Consider the following 7,806-nt stretch of genomic DNA (forward strand, 5'->3'; position numbering starts at 1 on the left):
TTTGGTGCCAGCGTTAAGCATGAACATTATATCTAGATCTTGTTTGATGCAAGACGGTTATTCATTTAAATCAGAGAATAATGGTTGTTCTATTTATATGAGTAATATCTTTTATGGTCATGCACCCTTGATGAGTGGTCTATTTTTACTAAATCTTGATAGTAGTGACACACATATTCATAGTATTGAAGCCAAAAGATATAAGTTTAATAATGATAGTGCAACTTATTTGTGGCACTATCGTTTAGGTCATATTGGTGTAAAGCGCATGAAGAAACTCCATACTGATGGGCTTTTGGAATCACTTGATTATGAATCACTTGATGCTTGCGAACAATGCCTCATGGGCAAGATGACTAAAACTCCGTTCTCTGGAACAATGGAACAAGCAACAGACTTATTGGAAATAATACATACTGATGTATGTGGTCCGATGAGTGTTGATGCTCGTGGCTGGTATCATTATTTTCTGACCTTCACAGATGATTTGAGAAAATATGGGTATATCTACTTGATGAAACATAAGTTTGAAACATTTGAAAAGTTCAAAGAATTTCTGAGTGAAGTGGAAAATCATCGTAACAAGAAAATAAAGTTTCTATGATCTGATTGTGGAGGAGAATATTTGAGTTACGAGTTTGGTCTTCATTTGAAACAATGCGGAATAGTTTCGCAACTCACGCCACCTGCAACACCACAGCGTAATGGTGTGTCCGAACGTCGTAACCGCACTTTATTAGATATGATGCGATCTACGATGTCTCTTACTGATTTACTGCTATCATTTTGGGGTTATGCTTTAGAGACGGCTGCATTCACGTTAAATAGGGCACCATCGAAATCCGTTGAGACGACACCATATGAAATGTGGTTTGGCAAGAAACCGAAGTTGTCATTTCTTAAAGTTTGGGGCTGCGATGCTTATGTGAAAAAGCTTCAACCTAATAAGCTCGAACCCAAATCAGAGAAATATGTCATCATAGGATAACCAAAGGATACTTTTGGATACACCTTCTATCACAGATCCGAAGGCAAGATATTCATTGCTAAGAATGGATCTTTTGTAGAGAAGGAGTTTCTCTCGAAAGAAGTGAGTGGGAGGAAAGTAGAACTTGATGAGGTAATTGTACCTGCTCCCTTATTGGAAAGTAGTTCATCATAGAAATCAGTTCCAATGATTCCTACACCAATTAGTGAGGAAGCTAATGATGATGATCATGAAACTTCTGATCAAGTTACTACCGAACCTCGTAGGTCAACCAGAGTAATATCCACACCAGAGTGGTACGGTAATCCTATTCTGGAGGTCATGTTACTTGACCATGACGAACCTACGAACTATGAGGAAGCGATGATGAGCCCAGATTCCGCAAAATGGCTTGAGGCCATGAAATCTAAGATGGGATCCATGTATGAGAACAAAGTGTGGACTTTGGTTGACTTACCCGATGATCGGCAAGCCATAGAGAATAAATGGATCTTCAAGAAGAAGACTGACGCTGACCGTAATGTTACTGTCTACAAAGCTTGACTTGTTGCAAAAGGTTTTCGACAAGTTTAAGGAGTTGACTACGATGAGACCTTCTCACCCGTAGCGATGCTTAAGTCCGTCCGAATCATGTTAGCAATTGCCGCATTTTATGATTATGAAATTTGGCAAATGGATGTCAAAACTGCATTCCTTATGGATATCTTAAAGAAGAGTTGTATATGATGCAACCAGAAGGTTTTGTCGATCCAAAAGGTGCTAACAAAGTGTGTAAGCTCCAGCGATCCATTTATGTACTGGTGGAAGCATCTCGGAGTTGGAAGATACGCTTTGGTAATGTGATCAAAGCATATGGTTTTATACAGACTTTTTGAGAAGTCTGTATTTACAAGAAAGTGAGTGGGAGCTCTATAGCATTTTTGATATTATATGTAGATGACATATTGTTGACTGGAAATGATACTGAATTTCTGAATAGCATAAAAGGATACTTGAATAAGAATTTTTCAATGAAAGACCTTGGTGAAGCTGCTTATATATTGGGCATCAAGATCTGTAGAGATAGATCAAGACGCTTAATTGGACTTTCACTAAGCACATACCTTGATAAAGTTTTGAAGAAGTTCAAAATGGATCAAGCAAATAAAGGGTTCTTGCCTGTGTTACAAGGTGTGAAGTTCAGTCAGACTGAATGCCCGACCACTGCAGAAGATAGAGAGAAAATGAAAGTCATTCCCTATGCTTTAGCCATAGGTTCTATCATGTATGCAATGCTGTGTATCAGACCTGATGTGTGCCTTGCTATTAGTTTAGGGGGAGGTACCAAAGTAATCCAGGAGTGGATCACTGGACAGCGGTCAAGAATATCCTGAAATACCTAAAAAGGACTAAGGATATGTTTCTCGTTTATGGAGGTGACAAAGAGCTCATCGTAAACGGTTACGTCGATGCAAGCTTTGACACTGATCTGGATGACTCTAAGTCACAAACCAGATACATATTTTTATTGAATGGTGGAGCTGTCAGTTGGTGAAATTCTAAGCAAAGCGTCGTGGCGGGATCTACGTGTGAAGCGGAATACATAGCTGCTTCGGAAGCAGCAAATGAAGGAGTCTGGATGAAGGAGTTCATATCCGATCTAGGTGTCATACCTAGTGCATTGGGTCCAATGAAAATCTTTTGTGACAATATTGGTGCAATTGCCTTGGCAAAGGAATCCAGATTTCACAAGAGAACCAAGCACATCGAGAGATGCTTCAATTCCATCTGCGATCAAATAAAGGAGGGAGACATAGAGATTTGCAAGATACATACGGATCTGAATGTTGCAGACCCATTGACTAAGCCTCTCTCACGAGCAAAACATGATCAGCACCAAGACTCCATGGGTGTTAGAATCATTACAATGTAATCTAAATTATTGACTCTAGTACAAGTGGGAGACTGAAGGAAATATGCCCTAGAGGCAATAATAAAGTTGTTATTTATATTTCCTTATATCATGATAAATATTTATTATTTATGCTAGAATTGTATTAACCGGAAACTTAGTACATGTGTGAATACATAGACAAACAGAGTGTCGCTAGTATGCCTCTACTTGACTAGCTCGTTAATCAAAGATGGTTAAGTTTCCTAGCCATAGACATGAGTTGTCATTTGATGAACGGGATCACATCATTAGAGAATGATGTGATTGACTTGACCCATCCGTTAGCAATGATCGTTTAGTTTATTGCTATTGCTTTCTCCATAACTTATACATGTTCCTATGACTATGAGATTATGCAACTCTCGAATACCGAAGGAACACTTAGTGTGCTATCAAATGTCACAATGTAACTGAGTGATTATAAAGATGCTCTACAGGTGTCTCCGATGGTGTTTGTTGAGTTGGCATAGATCGAGATTAGGATTTGTCACTTCGATTGTCGGAGAGGTATCTCTGGGCCCCCTCGGTAATGCACATCACTATAAGCCTTGCAAGCAATGTGACTAATGAGTTAGTTGCGGGATGTTGCATTACGGAACGAGTAAAGAGACTTGCCCGTAACGAGATTGAACTAGGTATGATGATACCGACAATCGAATCTCGGGCAAGTAACATACTGATGACAAAAGGAACAACGTATGTTGTTATGCGGTTTGACCGATAAAGATCTTCGTAGAATATGTAGGAACCAATATGAGCATCAAGGTTCCGCTATTGGTTATTGACCAAAGATGAGTCTCGGTCATGACGATCAGTATTATGAGTTTGTGTGTTTTGATGTACCGAAGGTAGTTGAGAGTCCTGAATGTGATCATAGACATGACGAGGAGTCTCAAAATGGTTGAGACATGAAGATTGATATATTGGAAGGTTATGTTTGGACACCGGAATGGTTTCGGATGAGTTCGGGCATATACCGGAGTACCGGGGGGTTATCGGAACACCCCGGGGGCTTAATGGGACTACACGGGCTTTAGTGGAAGAGAGAGGAGGCGGACAAAAGGTGGGGGCGCCCCCCCAATCCTAATCCGAATTGGGAAGGGGGCCGGCCCCCCTTTCCTTATTCTCCTCTTCCCCTTCCTTCCCCCTCCTATTAGGACTAGGAAAGGGGGGAAACTTAATCCTAGTAGGAATAGGAATCCCCCCTTGGGGCGCACCATGAGGCCGGCCAGCCCCCTCCTCCCCTAGCCTCCTTTATTTTTGGGGGAGGGGGGCACCCCATAGACACACAAGTTGACAATTGTTTTAGTTGTGTGCGGTGCCCCCTCCACAGAAACACACCTCGGTCATATCGTCATAGTGCTTAGGCGAAGCCCTGCGTCGGTAACTTCATCATCACCATCAACACGCCGTCGTGATGACGAAACTCTCCCTCGGCCTCAGCTGGATCAAGAGTACGAGAGACGTCACCGAGCTGAACGTGTGCAGGTCGCGGAGGTGCCATGCGTTCGGCACTTGATCGGTTGGATCGCGAAGATGTTCGACTACATCAACCGCGTTTCTTAACGCTTCCGCTTTCGGTCTACGAGGGTACGTAGACATACTCTCCCCTCTCGTTGCTATGCATCCCTAGCTAGATCTTGCATGTTCGTAGGAATTTTTTTGAAATACCGCGTTCCCCAACATCTACCGCGTCGACAACGGCGGGTCTTGGTGGCATGGTGCAACTGAGTCTCTCAACGGCGGGTCTTGGTGGCATGGTGCAGCTGAGTCTCGGCGGCGAATGGTCTGGATGGACGAGCGGGGCGGTGGTGCTATTTGATGTCATGGTGACATCAACGACAGATGGGACTGGCAAGATCTATGCAATGACCCCTTCTAAAGATGGGACGGCGGAAGATGGTGGCGGCAGATCCTACAACGTGCGCATGCAGTGCACGTTGTTGGATGCCTAGACCGGTTGGTACTCTCTGCTTGTCGGGCGGGGGCTTATTGAGGCCATTGGATTAGATGGTGTCCGTTGATGCGGTCATTGCACATCTTTATACTTGTAGGTGCTGCAATTTAGTCTATATTGGGGGCAGCCCAATAACTATTTCAGAAATTCCTAATAAATCCTAGAGGCCCACTTAGGCCATTTGTGCAAAGCAAGGGATACTACTAAAGTTTAGTCCCACATTGCTAGTTTAGTGGGAGGTGGACCTCCTTATAAGGGAGGTTCTTTCCCCACTTGTATGAGCATGAGAACAAGAGGGACATCCACGCGTGCTCCTCCTCCGCCGCCCGCCTCATCACGCCACGCCACGTCTCGTCACAACGCGCCGCGGGTTGTGGGAATGAGCCGAGCCGATGTCTAAATTTTTGCCACGCACTACGGGTATACGAAAGGTCACTCGGGAGCTGGAAAGTTTTGCTGTAGTGGATATTGAATACGAACGCTGCACCCTTCGGCTGATGTTTGTTCGTTTCATCTCCTGCGTTCCCTTCAGCTCCCGGCGCAGCCTCTCGCCTCCTTCTCTTGCACCTATAAAAGGGAGGTTTCTCCTCTCAGAGACACGCACCAGAACTTCTCCTTCCTCTCACCACCGGTTCCAATCTCTGAGCTGCTACTGTCTTCCTCATCCCGGCTTGCGGCGTGCACCGCAGGTCGGGATAGTAGGCCTACGAAACCGCACCTCTTTGAGTCATGTACGGGAGAAGGGTGATAAGGTTTTTGGGGAGTGCTCTGCGCGACTACTGACTGATTCCTTCGTCACGGACGCCCCGGACTCCGACGACTACTTCCCCGACGACGACTTCTTCCCCGACGTCGACAACCTCCTCGACGACATGGCTGGCGAGAACACCGACCCCAAGTCAAGTGCTACTGCTGCTGCTGTCCCGTATGTGTTCTTCTTTCTGTTAGATATCCTGCCATAGTTTATCGTACTAGTACTTGCCCTAAATATGTTAGGTTCTACTTCATATATGCAACTAGTTCTACTGTCTGCTATAGATATGGCAGGCTACGGTTCATATATGCAGAAGCTATTTACCTTCTCTCTGTCAGAATGCATGACTTGTTTTATCTCTACTATATTAGTCATGCTTTACCTAGTATTTCTGTTAATAAAATCATTTGGTAAATTTCTCATATTTCCAACAATCCAAAAACCTTATTATAGGCAATTTACACCAAGTGGTTTTGTTGCTTCCATGAGACCTCATATGTTTGAGGGTATCCACTATAAGAGGTGGCGCGTGAGAGCTGTCTTATGGTTTTAGACCATGAGTTGCTATGACGCCACTCTTGGCAAACCTGAAGGAGAGCTTGATGCTCAACAAGCACAAGCTTTTCACAAAATGGATACTCTGTTTAAGGCTGCTCTCTTGAGTGTTCTTGGTGAGAACATAGTTGATGCTTATGCATCAATTGATAATGGAAAAGATATGTGGGATGCACTCGAGGCCAAGTTTGGGGTCTCGGATGCTGGCACTGAGCTGTACATCTGGAGCAATTCTATGACTACAAGATAACTGAAGAGCGCTCTGTGGTTGAGCAAGCTCATGAGTTACAGTCATTTGCGAGAGAACTTGAGCACTTCAGTTGTATGCTACCGGACAAGTTTGTTGCCGGAGGTATCATCACTAAGCTTCCTCCTTCGTGGAGGAACTTTGCTACCTTACTGAAACATAAGAGACAAGAGTTTTCCGTCCCGGATCTCATTGGCACTCTTCATGTGGAAGAAAAGGCGAGAGCAAAGGACACACGTGCTCGCGGTATTGAGGGAGGATCTAGTGCCAATCTGGTACAGAAGAAGAACTTTTAGCCCCACAAGTTCAAGAACGAGGGCAAGTTTGATGGTAAAGCAAAGTTTGATGGGAAGAACAAGGCTGTGCAACACACAAACTTCAAGAAGAACAATGACAAGAAGAAAGGTGATTGTCATGTGTGTGGGGATCCTAATCATTGGGCTCCTAGTTGCCCTAATCGCTATGACAAGCGTCACCCTGGGAAAGGCGGCAAGACCGCTAATGTTGTCATTGGAGACACTGACATGAAGGATGATGGGTATGGTATATTTCCCACTATTCTTTCAGTATGTCATTCTCCTGATTGGTTAATTGACACGGGTGCTAGTGTGCATGTATGCGGTGATATTTCCATGTTTTCGTCTTATCAGACCGCAGGGACTTCAACCGTGCTGATGGGCAACGGTTCAAGTGCTTCTGTTCGTGGTGTTGGCACGGTCGATCTGAAGTTTACTTCGGGGAAGATCGTGCGGCTGAAGAACGTGCATTATGTCCCCTCCGTCAATAAAAATCTTGTTAGCGGATCTCTTCTGTGTAGAGATGGCTATAAGCTTGTCTTTGAGTCGAATAAATTTGTAATATCCAAGTATGGAACCTTTGTTGGTAAAGACTATGAGTCAGGAGGCCTGTTTCGTTTATCCTTATCAGACGTTTGCAATAAAGTTGTTAATCATATTTGCAACAATAGTGAATCAAATGTGTGGCATTCACGTCTTTGTCATGTTAACTTTGGTTGCATGTCGTGACTAGCGAAGTTGAACTTAATCCCTAGTTTCACCACTGTCAAGGGATCTAAGTGTCAAGTGTGTGTGCAAGCTAAGCAACCTCGTAAGTCTCACACGACTGCAGAAACGAGAAATCTTGCACCACTAGAACTCATACATTCAGATCTTTGTGAAATGAATGGCGTTTTGACAAAAGGTGGAAAGAAATATTTCATGACGTTAATTGACGACTCCACTAGATACTGCCGTATGTATCTTCTGAAATCTAAGGATGAGGCTTTGAACTTTTTCAAGATCTATAAAGCTGAAGTGGAAAACCAACTTGATCGAAAAATCAAGAGGCTTAGGTCCGACCGTGGTGGAGACTA

This window comes from Triticum urartu, chromosome 1A (assembly GCF_056163025.1).
Source record: "Triticum urartu cultivar PI428250 chromosome 1A, HENAU_Tu73, whole genome shotgun sequence".
Lineage (NCBI taxonomy): Eukaryota > Viridiplantae > Streptophyta > Magnoliopsida > Poales > Poaceae > Triticum > Triticum urartu.